This window comes from Salmo salar, chromosome ssa09 (assembly GCF_905237065.1).
Source record: "Salmo salar chromosome ssa09, Ssal_v3.1, whole genome shotgun sequence".
NCBI lineage: Eukaryota > Metazoa > Chordata > Actinopteri > Salmoniformes > Salmonidae > Salmo > Salmo salar.
This window is the reverse complement of record NC_059450.1, coordinates 158406259-158425649: the sequence shown is the minus strand read 5'-3', so window position 1 is coordinate 158425649 and position 19391 is coordinate 158406259. Positions and strand designations below refer to the sequence as shown.

At 48.8% G+C, this 19391-nt stretch overlaps 1 protein-coding gene across 1 annotated transcript in view; it reads right to left on the bottom strand.

Annotated features, from left to right (window-relative positions):
* bcl9l (bcl9 like) overlaps window positions 1-19113 on the bottom strand; it is an 88016-nt gene extending 68903 nt beyond the window's left edge. Inside the window, 1 exon segment of the mRNA XM_045724936.1 lies at window positions 18760-19113. The gene's annotated coding sequence lies outside the window, so the exon portion shown is untranslated.
* Between the last annotated feature and the right edge of the window lie 278 nt (window positions 19114-19391).

Below are 19391 nucleotides of genomic sequence, written 5' to 3'. Positions count from 1 at the left end.
AGCGAGGACAGCCATATATCAACAGGACAGGGGCCTGTCAGTCTCAGAGCCAGCGAGGACAGGAGCCTGTCAGTCTCAGAGCCAGCGAGGACAGCCATCTATCAACAGGACAGGGGCCTGTCAGTCTCAGAGCCAGCGAGGACAGGAGCCTGTCAGTCTCAGAGCCAGCGAGGACAGCCATCTATCAACAGGACAGGGGCCTGTCAGTCTCAGAGCCAGCGAGGACAGGAGCCTGTCAGTCTCAGAGCCAGCGAGGACAGGAGCCTGTCAGTCTCAGAGCCAGCGAGGACAGCCATCTATCAACAGGACAGGAGCCTGTCAGTCTCAGAGCCAGCGAGGACAGCCATCTATCAACAGGACAGGGGCCTGTCAGTCTCAGAGCCAGCGAGGACAGGAGCCTGTCAGTCTCAGAGCCAGCGAGGACAGGAGCCAGTCAGTCTCAGAGCCAGCGAGGACAGGAGCCTGTCAGTCTCAGAGCCAGCGAGGACAGCCATCTATCAACAGGACAGGGGCCTGTCAGTCTCAGAGCCAGCGAGGACAGGAGCCTGTCAGTCTCAGAGCCAGCGAGGACAGCCATCTATCAACAGGACAGGGGCCTGTCAGTCTCAGAGCCAGCGAGGACAGCCATCTATCAACAGGACAGGAGCCTGTCAGTCTCAGAGCCAGCGAGGACAGGAGCCTGTCAGTCTCAGAGCCAGCGAGGACAGCCATCTATCAACAGGACAGGAGCCTGTCAGTCTCAGAGCCAGCGAGGACAGCCATCTATCAACAGGACAGGAGCCTGTCAGTCTCAGAGCCAGCGAGGACAGCCATCTATCAACAGGACAGGGGCCTGTCAGTCTCAGAGCCAGCGAGGACAGCCATCTATCAACAGGACAGGGGCCTGTCAGTCTCAGAGCCAGCGAGGACAGCCATCTATCAACAGGACAGGAGCCTGTCAGTCTCAGAGCCAGCGAGGACAGCCATCTATCAACAGGACAGGGGCCTGTCAGTCTCAGAGCCAGCGAGGACAGGAGCCCTGTCAGTCTCAGAGCCAGCGAGGACAGCCATCTATCAACAGGACAGGAGCCTGTCAGTCTCAGAGCCAGCGAGGACAGGAGCCTGTCAGTCTCAGAGCCAGCGAGGACAGGAGCCTGTCAGTCTCAGAGCCAGCGAGGACAGCCATATATCAACAGGACAGGAGCCTGTCAGTCTCAGAGCCAGCGAGGACAGCCATCTATCAACAGGACAGGGGCCTGTCAGTCTCAGAGCCAGCGAGGACAGCCATCTATCAACAGGACAGGGGCCTGTCAGTCTCAGAGCCAGCGAGGACAGCCATCTATCAACAGGACAGGGGCCTGTCAGTCTCAGAGCCAGCGAGGACAGGAGCCTGTCAGTCTCAGAGCCAGCGAGGACAGGAGCCAGTCAGTCTCAGAGCCAGCGAGGACAGGAGCCAGTCAGTCTCAGAGCCAGCGAGGACAGGAGCCTGTCAGTCTCAGAGCCAGCGAGGACAGCCATCTATCAACAGGACAGGGGCCTGTCAGTCTCAGAGCCAGCGAGGACAGGAGCCTGTCAGTCTCAGAGCCAGCGAGGACAGCCATCTATCAACAGGACAGGGGCCTGTCAGTCTCAGAGCCAGCGAGGACAGCCATCTATCAACAGGACAGGAGCCTGTCAGTCTCAGAGCCAGCGAGGACAGGAGCCTGTCAGTCTCAGAGCCAGCGAGGACAGCCATCTATCAACAGGACAGGAGCCTGTCAGTCTCAGAGCCAGCGAGGACAGGAGCCTGTCAGTCTCAGAGCCAGCGAGGACAGCCATCTATCAACAGGACAGGAGCCTGTCAGTCTCAGAGCCAGCGAGGACAGCCATCTATCAACAGGACAGGGGCCTGTCGGTCTCAGAGCCAGCGAGGACAGGAGCCCTGTCAGTCTCAGAGCCAGCGAGGACAGCCATCTATCAACAGGACAGGAGCCTGTCAGTCTCAGAGCCAGCGAGGACAGGAGCCTGTCAGTCTCAGAGCCAGCGAGGACAGGAGCCTGTCAGTCTCAGAGCCAGCGAGGACAGCCATCTATCAACAGGACAGGAGCCTGTCAGTCTCAGAGCCAGCGAGGACAGCCATCTATCAACAGGACAGGGGCCTGTCAGTCTCAGAGCCAGCGAGGACAGCCATCTATCAACAGGACAGGGGCCTGTCAGTCTCAGAGCCAGCGAGGACAGCCATCTATCAACAGGACAGGGGCCTGTCAGTCTCAGAGCCAGAGAGGACAGGAGCCTGTCAGTCTCAGAGCCAGCGAGGACAGGAGCCTGTCAGTCTCAGAGCCAGCGAGGACAGTCATCTATCAACAGGACAGGGGCCTGTCAGTCTCAGAGCCAGAGAGGACAGGAGCCTGTCAGTCTCAGAGCCAGAGAGGACAGCCATCTATCAACAGGACAGGAGCCCTGTCAGTCTCAGAGCCAGCGAGGACAGGGGCCTGTCAGTCTCAGAGCCAGAGAGGACAGCCATCTATCAACAGGACAGGAGCCTGTCAGTCTCAGAGCCAGCGAGGACAGTCATCTATCAACAGGACAGGAGCCTGTCAGTCTCAGAGCCAGCGAGGACAGGAGCCTGTCAGTCTCAGAACCAGCGAGGACAGGAGCCTGTCAGTCTCAGAGCCAGCGAGGACAGCCATCTATCAACAGGACAGGAGCCTGTCAGTCTCAGAGCCAGCGAGGACAGGAGCCTGTCAGTCTCAGAGCCAGCGAGGACAGCCATCTATCAACAGGACAGGAGCCTGTCAGTCTCAGAGCCAGCGAGGACAGTCATCTATCAACAGGACAGGAGCCTGTCAGTCTCAGAGCCAGCGAGGACAGGAGCCTGTCAGTCTCAGAGCCAGCGAGGACAGCCATCTATCAACAGGACAGGAGCCTGTCAGTCTCAGAGCCAGCGAGGACAGGAGCCTGTCAGTCTCAGAGCCAGCGAGGACAGGAGCCTGTCAGTCTCAGAGCCAGCGAGGACAGCCATCTATCAACAGGACAGGAGCCTGTCAGTCTCAGAGCCAGCGAGGACAGGAGCCTGTCAGTCTCAGAGCCAGCGAGGACAGCCATCTATCAACAGGACAGGAGCCTGTCAGTCTCAGAGCCAGCGAGGACAGCCATATATCAACAGGACAGGGGCCTGTCAGTCTCAGAGCCAGCGAGGACAGGAGCCTGTCAGTCTCAGAGCCAGCGAGGACAGCCATCTATCAACAGGACAGGGGGCCTGTCAGTCTCAGAGCCAGCGAGGACAGGAGCCTGTCAGTCTCAGAGCCAGCGAGGACAGCCATCTATCAACAGGACAGGGGCCTGTCAGTCTCAGAGCCAGCGAGGACAGGAGCCTGTCAGTCTCAGAGCCAGCGAGGACAGGAGCCTGTCAGTCTCAGAGCCAGCGAGGACAGCCATCTATCAACAGGACAGGAGCCTGTCAGTCTCAGAGCCAGCGAGGACAGCCATCTATCAACAGGACAGGGGCCTGTCAGTCTCAGAGCCAGCGAGGACAGGAGCCTGTCAGTCTCAGAGCCAGCGAGGACAGGAGCCAGTCAGTCTCAGAGCCAGCGAGGACAGGAGCCTGTCAGTCTCAGAGCCAGCGAGGACAGCCATCTATCAACAGGACAGGGGCCTGTCAGTCTCAGAGCCAGCGAGGACAGGAGCCTGTCAGTCTCAGAGCCAGCGAGGACAGCCATCTATCAACAGGACAGGGGCCTGTCAGTCTCAGAGCCAGCGAGGACAGCCATCTATCAACAGGACAGGAAGCCTGTCAGTCTCAGAGCCAGCGAGGACAGGAGCCTGTCAGTCTCAGAGCCAGCGAGGACAGCCATCTATCAACAGGACAGGAGCCTGTCAGTCTCAGAGCCAGCGAGGACAGCCATCTATCAACAGGACAGGAGCCTGTCAGTCTCAGAGCCAGCGAGGACAGCCATCTATCAACAGGACAGGGGCCTGTCAGTCTCAGAGCCAGCGAGGACAGCCATCTATCAACAGGACAGGGGCCTGTCAGTCTCAGAGCCAGCGAGGACAGCCATCTATCAACAGGACAGGAGCCTGTCAGTCTCAGAGCCAGCGAGGACAGCCATCTATCAACAGGACAGGGGGCCTGTCAGTCTCAGAGCCAGCGAGGACAGGAGCCCTGTCAGTCTCAGAGCCAGCGAGGACAGCCATCTATCAACAGGACAGGAGCCTGTCAGTCTCAGAGCCAGCGAGGACAGGAGCCTGTCAGTCTCAGAGCCAGCGAGGACAGGAGCCTGTCAGTCTCAGAGCCAGCGAGGACAGCCATATATCAACAGGACAGGAGCCTGTCAGTCTCAGAGCCAGCGAGGACAGCCATCTATCAACAGGACAGGGGCCTGTCAGTCTCAGAGCCAGCGAGGACAGCCATCTATCAACAGGACAGGGGCCTGTCAGTCTCAGAGCCAGCGAGGACAGCCATCTATCAACAGGACAGGGGCCTGTCAGTCTCAGAGCCAGCGAGGACAGGAGCCTGTCAGTCTCAGAGCCAGCGAGGACAGGAGCCAGTCAGTCTCAGAGCCAGCGAGGACAGGAGCCAGTCAGTCTCAGAGCCAGCGAGGACAGGAGCCTGTCAGTCTCAGAGCCAGCGAGGACAGCCATCTATCAACAGGACAGGGGGCCTGTCAGTCTCAGAGCCAGCGAGGACAGGAGCCTGTCAGTCTCAGAGCCAGCGAGGACAGCCATCTATCAACAGGACAGGGGCCTGTCAGTCTCAGAGCCAGCGAGGACAGCCATCTATCAACAGGACAGGAGCCTGTCAGTCTCAGAGCCAGCGAGGACAGGAGCCTGTCAGTCTCAGAGCCAGCGAGGACAGCCATCTATCAACAGGACAGGAGCCTGTCAGTCTCAGAGCCAGCGAGGACAGGAGCCTGTCAGTCTCAGAGCCAGCGAGGACAGCCATCTATCAACAGGACAGGAGCCTGTCAGTCTCAGAGCCAGCGAGGACAGCCATCTATCAACAGGACAGGGGCCTGTCAGTCTCAGAGCCAGCGAGGACAGGAGCCCTGTCAGTCTCAGAGCCAGCGAGGACAGCCATCTATCAACAGGACAGGAGCCTGTCAGTCTCAGAGCCAGCGAGGACAGGAGCCTGTCAGTCTCAGAGCCAGCGAGGACAGGAGCCTGTCAGTCTCAGAGCCAGCGAGGACAGCCATCTATCAACAGGACAGGAGCCTGTCAGTCTCAGAGCCAGCGAGGACAGCCATCTATCAACAGGACAGGGGCCTGTCAGTCTCAGAGCCAGCGAGGACAGCCATCTATCAACAGGACAGGGGCCTGTCAGTCTCAGAGCCAGCGAGGACAGCCATCTATCAACAGGACAGGGGCCTGTCAGTCTCAGAGCCAGAGAGGACAGGAGCCTGTCAGTCTCAGAGCCAGCGAGGACAGGAGCCTGTCAGTCTCAGAGCCAGCGAGGACAGTCATCTATCAACAGGACAGGGGCCTGTCAGTCTCAGAGCCAGAGAGGACAGGAGCCTGTCAGTCTCAGAGCCAGAGAGGACAGCCATCTATCAACAGGACAGGAGCCCTGTCAGTCTCAGAGCCAGCGAGGACAGGGGCCTGTCAGTCTCAGAGCCAGAGAGGACAGGGAAACACTGCTGCTTTGACAGTCTGCTGGGTGTGTTGTGAACGCTGTGGTATCAGTTATATTTCATTACACATGATGCTCCTTCATCGTCCCTGTGAGTTAATGTCCACGTCCCATAATGTGTTTTTATTTAACCTTTATTTAATTAGGCAAGTCAGTTAAGAAAAAAAATATTATTTACAATGACGGCCTACACCGGCCAAACCCGGACGACGCTGGGCCAAATGAGCGCCGCCCTACGGGACTCCCAATCACAGCCCGGTTGCGATACAGCCTGGAATCGAGCCAGGGTGTCTGTAGTGACGCCTATAGCATTGAGACGCAGTGCCTTAGACCGCTGCGCCACTTGGGAGACCCACAAATAATGTTAGAAACTGTGAGTAGAAAAATACTGGGTCTGTTGCTTTCTGGCAAATTCATCGACTTTACTTCCCGTGTTTCATATGCTGCCGCAAAGCGCTGCCGCAAAGCGCTGCCGCAATGGCTTACTGTACGTTGATTGATGAACAGCAAGCTGGACTAGTTTAGAAACAGTGTTTAATTGACTAAATAAAGTCAATCTCAGGTATACTATTTTGCAGTTCATAAATCACACTACGTACTTATATGTATGTCCTTGGTATCACATCCGGAGAAATTAACTAAATATCTTGTATGTATTTTTTTATAAGTCCATCGGGACTTGCTAGACAGTGCCGTTAAAGTGAGTGACTCGTCAAGCCCGAAAACACGCGGAGACGCCATCAACAGAGTCACATTTTGCTTAAATTAATGGTGATGAGAATCCACAATAAACAGTTGTATTTGTTATGGTCACTATGTAACACCCTTGTGAATGATTATTGTGTGTAGACTACATTCCAACCAGGCTACTAGACTACATTCCAACCAGGCTAGATTACATTCCAACCAGGCTAGACTACATTCCAACCAGGCTAGATTACATTCCAACCAGGCTAGATTACATTCCAACCAGGCTAGACTACATTCCAACCAGGCTAGACTACATTCCAACCAGGCTAGACTACATTCCAACCAGGCTAGATTACATTCCAACCAGGCTAGATTACATTCCAACCAGGCTAGATTACATTCCAACCAGGCTAGATTACATTCCAACCAGGCTAGATTACATTCCAACCAGGCTACTAGACTACATTCCAACCAGGCTACTAGATTACATTCCAACCAGGCTACTAGATTACATTCCAACCAGGCTACTAGACTACATTCCAACCAGGCTAGATTACATTCCAACCAGGCTACTAGATTACATTCCAACCAGGCTACTAGATTACATTCCAACCAGGCTACTAGACTACATTCCAACCAGGCTACTAGACTACATTCCAACCAGGCTACTAGATTACATTCCAACCAGGCTACTAGACTACATTCCAACCAGGCTACTAGACTACATTCCAACCAGGCTAGATTACATTCCAACCAGGCTAGATTACATTCCAACCAGGCTACTAGATTACATTCCAACCAGGCTACTAGACTACATTCCAACCAGGCTACTAGACTACATTCCAACCAGGCTACTAGACTACATTCCAACCAGGCTACTAGACTACATTCCAACCAGGCTAGATTACATTCCAACCAGGCTAGACTACATTCCAACCAGGCTAGATTACATTCCAACCAGGCTAGACTACATTCCAACCAGGCTAGACTACATTCCAACCAGGCTAGACTACATTCCAACCAGGCTAGACTACATTCCAACCAGGCTAGACTACATTCCAACCAGGCTAGACTACATTCCAACCAGGCTAGACTACATTCCAACCAGGCTAGATTACATTCCAACCAGGCTAGACTACATTCCAACCAGGCTAGACTACATTCCAACCAGGCTAGATTACATTCCAACCAGGCTAGACTACATTCCAACCAGGCTAGACTACATTCCAACCAGGCTAGATTACATTCCAACCAGGCTAGATTACATTCCAACCAGGCTAGACTACATTCCAACCAGGCTAGACTACATTCCAACCAGGCTAGATTACATTCCAACCAGGCTAGATTACATTCCAACCAGGCTAGACTACATTCCAACCAGGCTAGACTACATTCCAACCAGGCTAGATTACATTCCAACCAGGCTAGACTACATTCCAACCAGGCTAGATTACATTCCAACCAGGCTAGACTACATTCCAACCAGGCTAGATTACATTCCAACCAGGCTAGACTACATTCCAACCAGGCTAGATTACATTCCAACCAGGCTAGACTACATTCCAACCAGGCTAGATTACATTCCAACCAGGCTAGACTACATTCCAACCAGGCTAGACTACATTCCAACCAGGCTAGACTACATTCCAACCAGGCTAGATTACATTCCAACCAGGCTAGACTACATTCCAACCAGGCTAGACTACATTCCAACCAGGCTAGATTACATTCCAACCAGGCTAGACTACATTCCTCTACACGCTTGCTTTCTCTTCTCAAACGCGTCTTCGTATTTAGCCACTGCTCTAGATCCAGTAGCAACAGCTGTATCTCAGCATCCTTCGGTTTTCTGTCCCCCATCGTTTCTCAATAGCAGTGTATTCCGGATGATATCAAGGCATTAGAATGTAGCAGAAGACACCAAAATAGAGCTGGTTTGGCTAAATATTCTTAACCCCGGCCCAGGGGATCATGGCTGGCTACTTTCTCTATTTGGCTGGCTATTCTATGTGGGCGCGTGTGTGGGGGGGGTACAGTAGGCTACTTCATGGGTTTATGGCACTGACTAACATAATACGAGAGAGAGAGGGCCAGAGAGAGAGAGAGAGAGAGAGAGAGAGAGAGAGAGAAATGAGGTAGGAGAGAGAGGGAGAGGGGGACAGAGAGGGAAAGAGGGGGACAGAGAGAGAGGGGGAGAGAGAGAGGGACAAAGAGAGAGAGAGGGACAGAGGGAAAGAGAGAGAGAGAGGGAGAGAGAGAGGGACAATGAGAGAGGGACAGAGAGGGAAAGGGACAGAGGGAGAGAGAGAGAGAGAGAGAGAGGGGAAAGAGAGGGGAACAGAGAGGAAAGGAGAGAGAGAAAGAGAGAGAGGGACAGAGAGAGAGGGACAGAGAGATAGAGAGAGAGAGAGAGAGAGGAAAGAGACTTCATGAGTCGGTTTAGGATGTCTCTGTCTCCACCTCTGTTCCAGGTTTTCCCCTCCACTCGGGACCAGGAAGAGAAGAGACTCTCTGGGTTCAGTTCGCTGGGAGGATCTTGGGTTGTATTTCTTCCAACACAGTCTGGGAACAGAGCCAACTAGACTAGAGCAAGAAGGAAAAATAACAAACAGCAGCCACAGTACAGACAGTAGGGAGACAGTTCTACACAGAAGAAGTGGGGAAAAGAGAGAGGGAATGTGAAAGAGAGAGAGCGGCTAAATGGATAGAGGCCATTCTGTGAGTAAGAACTAAACAGCATTCATATTAGCAAACGCCAAATATGAGGAGTGAGGAGAGGGAGAAGAGAGGAGGGGAGAAGAGAGGAGAAGAGAGGGAGAAGAGAGGAGGAGAGGGAGAAGAGAGGAGAAGAGAGGAGGGGGAGAAGAGAGGAGAAGAGAGGGAGAAGAGAGGAGGAGAGGGAGAAGAGAGGAGAAGAGAGGAGGGGGAGAAGAGAGGAGGGGGAGAAGAGAGGAGAAGAGAGGGAGAAGAGAGGAGAAGAGGGAGAAGAGAGGAGGAGAGAGGAGGGGGAGAAGAGAGGAGGGGGAGAAGAGAGGAGGGGAGAAGAGAGGAGAAGAGGAGAAGAGAGGAGGAGAGGGAGAAGAGAGGAGGAGAGGGAGAAGAGAGGAGGAGAGGGAGAAGAGAGGAGGAGAGGGAGAAGAGAGGAGGGAGAAGAGAGGAGAAGAGAGGGAAAGAGAGGAGAAGAGAGGGAGAAGAGAGGAGGAGAGGGAGAAGAGAGGAGAAGAGAGGGAGAAGAGAGGAGGAGAGGGAGAAGAGAGGAGGGGGAGAAGAGAGGAGGAGAGGGAGAAGAGAGGAGAAGAGAGGGAGAAGAGAGGAGGAGAGGGAGAAGAGAGGAGAAGAGGGAGAAGAGAGGAGGAGAGGGAGAAGAGAGGAGAGAGGGAGAAGAGAGGAGGAGAGGAAGAAGAGGGGGAAGAGAGGAGAGGAGAAGAGGGGAGAGAGGAAGAAGAGGGAGAAGAGGGGAGAGAGAGGAAGGAGAGGGGGGAAGAGAGGAGAAGAGGGAGAAGAGAGGAGGAGAGGAAGAAGAGGGGGGAAGAGAGGAGAGGGAGAAGAGGGGAAGAGAGGAAGGAGAGGGGGAAGAGAGGAAGGAGAGGGAGAGGAGAGGAAGAAGAGGGGAAGAGAGGAGAGGGAGAAGAGGGGGAAGAGAGGAGAGGAGAAGAGGGGGAAGAGAGGAGAGGGAGAAGAGGGGGAAGAGAGGAGAGGGAGAAGAGGGGAAAGAGGAGAGGGAGAAGAGGGGAAGAGAGGAAGAAGAGGGAGAAGAGGGGAAGAGAGGAAGGAGAGGGGGAAGAGAGGAAGGAGAGGGGGAAGAGGGGAAGAGAGGAAGGAGAGGGAGAAGAGGGGGAAGAGAGGAAGGAGAGGGGAGAGGGAGAGGAGAGGGAGAAGAGAGGAGGAGAGGGAGAAGAGAGGAGGAGAGGGAGAGAGAGGAGAGGGAGAAGAGGGGGAAGAGAGGAAGAAGAGGGGAGAGGAAGAAGAGGGGGAAGAGAGGAAGGAGAGGGGGAAGAGAGGAAGGAGAGGGAGAAGAGAGGAGGAGAGGGAGAAGAGGGGGAAGAGAGAGAAGAGGGGGAAGAGAGGAAGGAGAGGGGGAAGAGAGGAAGAAGAGGGGGAAGGGAGGAAGAAGAGGGGGAAGAGGAGAGAAGAGGGGGGAAGAGAGGAAGAAGAGGGGGAAGAGGGAGGAGAGGGAGAAGAGAGGAGGTGAGAGGAGGAGAGGGAGAAGAGAGAGAAACCTGGGAAATGTTGCAACCCAGAACCATGGTGAGGAATGATGTGAAGGGCAGGCTGATCTAGGTTTCTCTGGGAAGTGAACCGATTCGTGGATGTTATAAACACCTTGACAGGATTAGTTGTGTTTTCTAATTATTGAATGGAGCCACATATATAAACCATGTGGTTTTGTCTTGACCTCAAACGGCCAAGTTAACTCCTAAAGTAAAACAGAGAGGTCTACCCTGATGGGTGCTCCTAAAGTAAAACAGAGAGGTCTACCCTGATTGGTGCTCCTAAAGTAAAACAGAGAGGTCTACCCTGATAGGTGCTCCTAAAGTAAAACAGAGAGGTCTACCCTGATTGGTGCTCCTAAAGTAAAACAGAGAGGCCTACCCTGATTGGTGCTCCTAAAGTAAAACAGAGAGGCCTACCCTGATTGGTGCTCCTAAAGTAAAACAGAGAGGTCTACCCTGATTGGTGCTCCTAAAGTAAAACAGAGAGGTCTACCCTGATAGGTGCTCCTAAAGTAAAACAGAGAGGTCTACCCTGATAGGTGCTCCTAAAGTAAAACAGAGAGGTCTACCCTGATAGGTGCTCCTAAAGTAAAACAGAGAGGTCTACCCTGATAGGTGCTCTCCTAAAGTAAAACAGAGAGGTCTACCCTGATTGGTGCTCCTAAAGTAAAACAGAGAGGTCTACCCTGATTGGTGCTCCTAAAGTAAAACAGAGAGGTCTACCCTGATAGGTGCTCCTAAAGTAAAACAGAGAGGCCTACCCTGATTGGTGCTCCTATAGTAAAACAGAGAGGTCTACCCTGATTGGTGCTCTCCTATAGTAAAACAGAGAGACCTACCCTGATTGGCTAATATGTGTTTACATACAGCAAGTCCTTCTGAGTTCATAACAACCCAGTCCAGATGAAGGCCTTGCCTAGGCCTGGCCTATAGATCCAAGTCTGCTGTCACGTCCATGTACTGTGGCGTCTCCTCTCCCACTGCTCTGCCTCTCAATATCACATTAGTCTTTCATAGCTTCACCTTGACTGTGCTGCGTGTAAGTCATCCCCCAACGCCAGTCTCAGATCACCTAGCCAGATAAGCAACACTTTGTCAGCAACAAAATACCAAGTGTGCGTCCCAATAATCTCTCCTATCTCCTGAAGTGTAAACTTGTTCACTAATTCCCATAAATCTAAAAGCATTGGATTGGTCTTCCCACAAATCTAAAAACATTGGATTGGTCTTCCCACAAACCTAAAAGCATTGGATTGGTCTTCCCACTAACCTAAAAGCATTGGATTGGTCTTCCCACAAACCTAAAAGCATTGGATTGGTCTTCCCACAAATCTAAAAACATTGGATTGGTCTTCCCACAAACCTAAAAGCATTGGATTGGTCTTCCCACAAACCTAAAAGCATTGGATTGGTCTTCCCACAAACCTAAAAGCATTGGATTGGTCTTCCCACTAACCTAAAAGCATTGGATTGGTCTTCCCACTAACCTAAAAACATTGGATTGGTCTTCCCACTAACCTAAAAGCATTGGATTGGTCTTCCCACTAACCTAAAAACATTGGATTGGTCTTCCCACTAACCTAAAAGCATTGGATTGGTCTTCCCACAAACCTAAAAACATTGGGGGTTTCCACCCTATTGTTATACCAGTCAGTCAGTCAAGAGAAGTGAACAAGTACACACTTGGAGAGAAAAAAATATATATTATTGGGACACATCAACAAATCTGCCCGTGCTTGGAGGGAGGGAGACAGTGTCGGCATGCTACTAGCTACTCAACAGTACAAGACCTCCTGTTCATCTGTTTATTCAACATCTTCTCATTCTCTGTAGGATCCAAATCAAATCAAATGTTATTGGTCACATGGTTAGCAGGTGTTAATGCGAGTGTAGCGAAATGCTTGTGCTTCTAGTTCCGACTGTGCAGTAATATCTAACAAGTAATCTAACAATTTCACAACAACTACCTTTTACACACACAAGTGTAAAGGAATGAATAAGAATATGTACATATAAATATATGGATGAGCGATGGCTGAACGGCATAGGCAAGATGCAGTAGATGGTATAGAGTACAGTATATACATTTGAGATGAGTAATGTAGGGTATGAAAACATTTATAAAGCAGCATTGTTTAAGGTGGCTAGTGATACATTACATCAGGATGGCAAGATGCAGTAGATGGTATAGAGTACAGTATATATATATATAAATATATATATATTAATCCTATTCCCTTTACAGTGAACTAGTCTTTCAGCCCTGGTTGCTCTGTAGGTTCCACCTAATGGGTTCCACACATCAGTCAGATTGTCAAACGTTTGCTTGCCAAGAGTACTTAGCACTTCTAAACAGTCTCTCTCTTTTCTGTTGACACTGCACATATTGTGAAGCCGTCAGCCTTGTTAAAATACTCCAAACCAGAAGGTGGCAGTAGTGTTTCGTTCTGAAAACTGGTTTGGCAACGCTAGTCCCTGTGTATTTTGCTTTGTAGAGGTATTCAATGTTTGCTAACTAGCTAGCTGCGCTAATGTTGCTATTGTTGTAGAATGCCCATGTTGCTACTTGCCAGATGGCCAGGCTAGCAAGAATACAATTTATTTTAAATTAAATTTACTCTCCATAATCCCATACTGCCAGTGCCAGCCCTTAGCTAATTTTTTTAGCTAGCTAGTTATAGCTAGAACAAAATATTTTTTTTTCCTTTTTGTTGTCATTCCTGTCGGCTCCCCCACGTGGAGGTTCGTGCTCTCCGATTGGCTCTAAGTCAAGTTGTCGGCCACTGAGGAGCCAGTAGAAACGGCTCGTCGGTACGCAGCGGGCACGTCTTTTGTTCTAGCAAGAGAAGGAACATCCTCCTACTGTGATAAGTATCTATCGCCAGTCTATCGCCAGTCTATCGCCAGTCTATCGGCAGTCTATCGCCAGTCTATCGGCAGTCTATCGCCAGTCTATTGTTGCCAGTCTATTGTTGCCGGTCTATCGCCAGTCTATTGTTGCCAGTCTATCGCCAGTCTATTGTTGCCAGTCTATCGCCAGTCTATCGCCAGTCTATCGGCAGTCAGATTATCTGAGTGTTTCATGCCTAATGATTGTTTCCTATCCACTGTGCCTCTGCATTGCTTGCTCTTTTGGGGTTCAGGCCAGGTATCTGTAAAACACTTGGTGACAGCTAGCATTAAAAAAAAATAAAGGTCTATAAAATACATTTCATTGAATTCTATTGATTGGATAGGGATCCTCAAGAGGACGACTCAGTACGACACTTAGCCCGGGCTTAGCTAGGCTATTTTTAATATGACAAAAGTGTGCTGGGTCTGCTAGCTTGCTCTATAGCCCTCAAAGACAATTCAGATCAGGTTACAGACTCTGTCCGGCTAAATATAGGTCTCTAGGTCTAGGATATCGCACGGCGCAAACTGACTGACGGAAAAGACTGTGTTACAGTACCACAGGGCCACAGTGCCACAGGGCCACAGGGCCACAGGGCCACAGGGCCACAGGGCCACAGGGCCTGGGGAGGGAGACACCGATGCACTTGACTAGCCACATAGGGTGTGTGTCCCAAATCACACCACATTTACTATAGTGCTGTGCACTATTTTGTTATTATTACATAATACCGATGTTACTACAACATTACACCTGTATTATCACCATGCTAGTCAACACTAGTTAAGTTACATTACACCTGTATTATAACCATGCTAGTCAACACTAGTTAACATTACACCTGTATTATCACCATGCTAGTCAACACTAGTTAGTAGATAACAACACTAGTTAACATTACACCTGTATTATAACCATGCTAGTCAACACTAGTTAACATTACACCTGTATTATCACCATGCTAGTCAACACTAGTTAGTAGATAACAACACTAGTTAACATTACACCTGTATTATAACCATGCTAGTCAACACTAGTTAACATTACACCTGTATTATAACCATGCTAGTCAACACTAGTTAGTAGATAACAACACTAGTTAACATTACACCTGTATTATAACCATGCTAGTCAACACTAGTTAACATTACACCTGTATTATAACCATGCTAGTCAACACTAGTTAGTAGATAACAACACTAGTTAACATTACACCTGTATTATAACCATGCTAGTCAACACTAGTTAGTAGTTAACATTACACCTGTATTATAACCATGCTAGTCAACACTAGTTAACATTACACCTGTATTATCACCATGCTAGTCCAGACTAGTTAACATTACACCTGTATTATCACCATGCTAATCCAGACTAGTTAACATTACACCTGTATTATAACCATGCTAGTCAACACTAGTTAACATTACACCTGTATTATCACCATGCTAGTCAACACTAGTTAACATTACACCTGTATTATAACCATGCTAGTCCAGACTAGTTAACATTACACCTGTATTATCACCATGCTAGTCCAGACTAGTTAACATTACACCTGTATTATCACCATGCTAGTCAACACTAGTTAACATTACACCTGTATTATCACCATGCTAGTCAACACTAGTTAACATTACACCTGTATTATAACCATGCTAGTCCAGACTAGTTAACATTACACCTGTATTATCACCATGCTAGTCCAGACTAGTTAACATTACACCTGTATTATAACCATGCTAGTCAACACTAGTTAACATTACACCTGTATTATAACCATGCTAGTCAACACTAGTTAACATTACACCTGTATTATCACCATGCTAGTCAACACTAGTTAACATTACACCTGTATTATAACCATGCTAGTCCAGACTAGTTAACATTACACCTGTATTATCACCATGCTAGTCCAGACTAGTTAACATTACACCTGTATTATAACCATGCTAGTCAACACTAGTTAACATTACACCTGTATTATAACCATGCTAGTCCAGACTAGTTAACATTACACCTGTATTATCACCATGCTAGTCCAGACTAGTTAACATTACACCTGTATTATAACCATGCTAGTCAACACTAGTTAACATTACACCTGTATTATAACCATGCTAGTCAACACTAGTTAACATTACACCTGTATTATCACCATGCTAGTCAACACTAGTTAGTAGATATTTACAGTGCTGGTTTATTCACTGTGTATTTATTCCTTGTGTCACTATTTTTATCATTATCTTTAACTTTGCATTGTTGGAAAAGGACTTGTAATTAAGCATTAGTCTACACCTGTTGTTTACCAAGCATGTGACATTACATTTGTGACTGTCTTATTCTGGTTGGTAAGACGCATGCATATCACTGAGGCCATAACGAATGAAAGGAAGTGTGACCATGCTGGTCATCTATGAACATTTGAACATCTTGACCATGTTCTGTTATAATCTCCACCCGGCACAGCCAGAAGAGGACTGGCCACCCCTCATAGCCTGGTTCCTCTCTAGGTTTCTAATCTCCATCCGGCACAGCCAGAATAGGACTGGCCACCCCTCATAGCCTGGTTCCTCTCTAGGTTTCTTCCTAGGTTTTTGGCCTTTCTAGGGAGTTTTTCCTAGAGAGTTTTTCCTAGCCACCTTGCTTCTACACCTGCATTACTTGCTGTTTGGGGGTTTTAGGCTGGGTTTCTGTACAGCACTTTGAGATATCAGCTGATGTAAGAAGGGCTTTATAAATACATTTGATTTGGTAGAAAAGTGTTGGTGAGAACTTGAAATCTCCGATCCCTGTCTGATGGGGAAAACGTTGTGGAGGAGTTTGCATTGTTCACCATCTAGTAGGTATATCTTCAAGACCTCAGTCAGTCACTTCTTGCATGAACACACTAAGACAGTCGTGAAGAGGGCACGACAACACTTTTTCCCCCCTCAGGAGACTGAAAAGATTTGGCAATGGGTCCTCAGATCCTCAAAAAGGTTCTACAGCTGCACCATCGTGATCGATTGCATCATCGCCTGGTATGGCAACTGCTCGTAGTACAAACGGCCCAGTACATCACTGGGGCCAAGCTTCCTGCCATCCAGGACCTCTATACCAGGCGGTGTCAGAGGAAGGCCCCAAACAATTGTCAAAGACCCCAGTCACCCAGGTGTTAGACTGTTCTCTCTGCTACCACGCAGAGCGCCAAGTCTAGGACCAAAAGGCTCCTTAAAAGCTTCTACCCCCAAGCCATAAGACTGCTGAACAATTAATCAAATGGTCACCTGGACTATTTACATTGACCCACTTTGTTTTTACACTGCTGCTACTCACTGTTTATTATCTATGTATAGTCACTTTACCTCAACTAACCTGTATCCCGGACATTAACTCATAGCCTCATTACTAACCTGTACCCTGGACATTGACTCTGTACCGGTACCCCTGTATATAGCCTCATTACTAACCTGTATCCCGGACATTAACTCAGTACCGGTATCCCCGTATATAGCCTCATTACTAACCTGTACCCTGGACATTGACTCTGTACTGTTACCCCCGTATATAGCCTCATTACTAACCTGTACCCCCTGTATATAGCCTCATTACTAACCTGTACCCCACACATTGACTCTGTACTGTTACCCCCGTATATAGCCTCATTACTAACCTCATTACTAACCTAACCTGTACATAGCCTCGTTATTGTTATGTAAATGAATTGTGTTACTTTTTGATAGATTTTATATTTATTTTTATTTTAGTTTATTTAGTGAATATTTTATGAACTCTTATTTATAGAACTGCACTGTTGGTTAAGGGCTTGTAAGTAAGCATTTCATGGTAAAGGTCTACACTTGTTGTGACAATTACCATTTGATTTGCTCTAGTCTAGAGGACTGAAGTGAACACATCTTCTTGAGAACCAGACATAACCAGATCCTCTTGTAGGTCCTACATGGAAATACTGTCCACCTTGTCCAAGATGACTACATAGTAACTGAAGTTATATGTAGCCAGGCTGAGTAGCCAGGCTGAGAGGGGGAAAGGTATACCCTATAGTGTAGACATGCATGGACCTGGTCAAGTTGCAGTTAGCTAACGTTAGCTAGCTAAAAACAATCGCAGTAGGCTAGCTAACGTTAGCTAACTACTTTTCACAACTGATAGTCACATTGGGGCAAGTTAGCTGTATAAATATATTTACCCGACATACATACATGAACTATCTACCTAACGTTAGGTAATTCATATGCTAAAGACTTAAAAGTGTAATGCTCGTTGGATAATCACGCAGACTACTTGTAGCTAACTGAGTAGCTAACGTTAGCTAGCTTAATAGTTTTCTTTCTTGCTAAAGTCGTACATCTGTCTAGGAATGTAACGTTAGCTAGCTAACCGTTGTCCGGTTTTAATTAAAAATCATGAATCCATGAAAACGCGTACATAAACATATGATAGTTATATATAGTTAACTATGTCTGGGTAGAGTTATATTAATATATTATGGACGTGGGCCTGATGTCAACCTGAATGTTAACAGTCACTGCGTGTGATGTGCTACAGCTAGCCAGTTAGCATTAGCAAGCTGCCGTTACCGTGTGATGTGCTACAGCTAGCCAGTTAGCATTAGCAAGCTGCCGTTACCGTGTGATGTGCTACAGCTAGCCAGTTAGCATTAGCAAGCTGCCGTTACCGTGTGATGTGCTACAGCTAGCCAGTTAGCATTAGCAAGCTGCCGTTACCGTGTGATGTGCTACAGCTAGCCAGTTAGCATTAGCAAGCTGCCCGTTACCGTGTGGTGTGCTACAGCTAGCCAGTTAGCATTAGCAAGCTGCCGTTACCGTGTGGTGTGCTACAGCTAGTAGCCAGTTAGCATTAGCAAGATGCCGTTACCGTGTGGTGTGCTACAGCTAGCAGCCAGTTAGCATTAGCAAGCTGCCGTTACCGTGTGGTGTGCTACAGCTAGTAGCCAGTTAGCATTAGCAAGCTGCCCGTTACCGTGTGGTGTGCTACAGCTAGCCAGTTAGCATTAGCAAGCTGCCCGTTACCGTGTGGTGTGCTACAGCTAGCCAGTTAGCATTAGCAAGCTGCCGTTACCGTGTGATGTGCTACAGCTAGCCAGTTAGCATTAGCAAGCTGCCCGTTACCGTGAGTCCCGGTGACAACAGACACACACAACAACAACACACACACACATCTGCACGTCAATCCATTTCTATGGACCGGGTTCGTAACTAGCTTTACTAGCTAATTTGAGTTACGTGTTATTGCTTTTGAGAATATATCATTGTCGAGCGTTTAAGAAAACGTACCAACAACAACAACAAAAAAATGACTGCTTTTTGTAGTAATGTCATGATATCGTTGAAGAGGACATGTCGTCTTCCTACCCCATTTTCGTTGGTATCTGAGAGGAAGGCCGATGTGGTGTCAAGAGTGACGGACAACCGACATTCCCCCCGAAGAGGCTGCAACCGTTTGCTCCTTCTCTGTTAGCACTGCGCAAGGTCCTACCGGGTTTATTAACAACCGTGCCGGGGCTGCTGTAATTTCAGGGTGGTTGGATCGGTAACGGTGATAAAACCATACGAGGTTTTCACGTTTCAGTTTAAAGGTTCAAAACAGAGGACGCGTCCTCGAACAAACGGTAGATCATGACTCTAGTATCGGCGCTGTGGAAAAGACAGGACGTTGCATTTGAGTCCATAGCATTCACACACATACACACACACACACACACACACACACACACACACACACACACACACACACACACACACACACACACACACACACACACACACACACATTACCAGCCACTGAGTGAGTGATGTGGCCACTCAGCACAGACATCCGTATAAAGCTGATCACCTAAATTAAACTGATTGAGACATTCAAACACACCTTAAAATATTGTTTTTTGTATTGTTATTGGTATTGTAATTATTACTAAGTAGGAAACACAAGTAATTTTAGGTTACTCCAAATATTTTTTCTTCACAATTGAATGTCATATAGCATA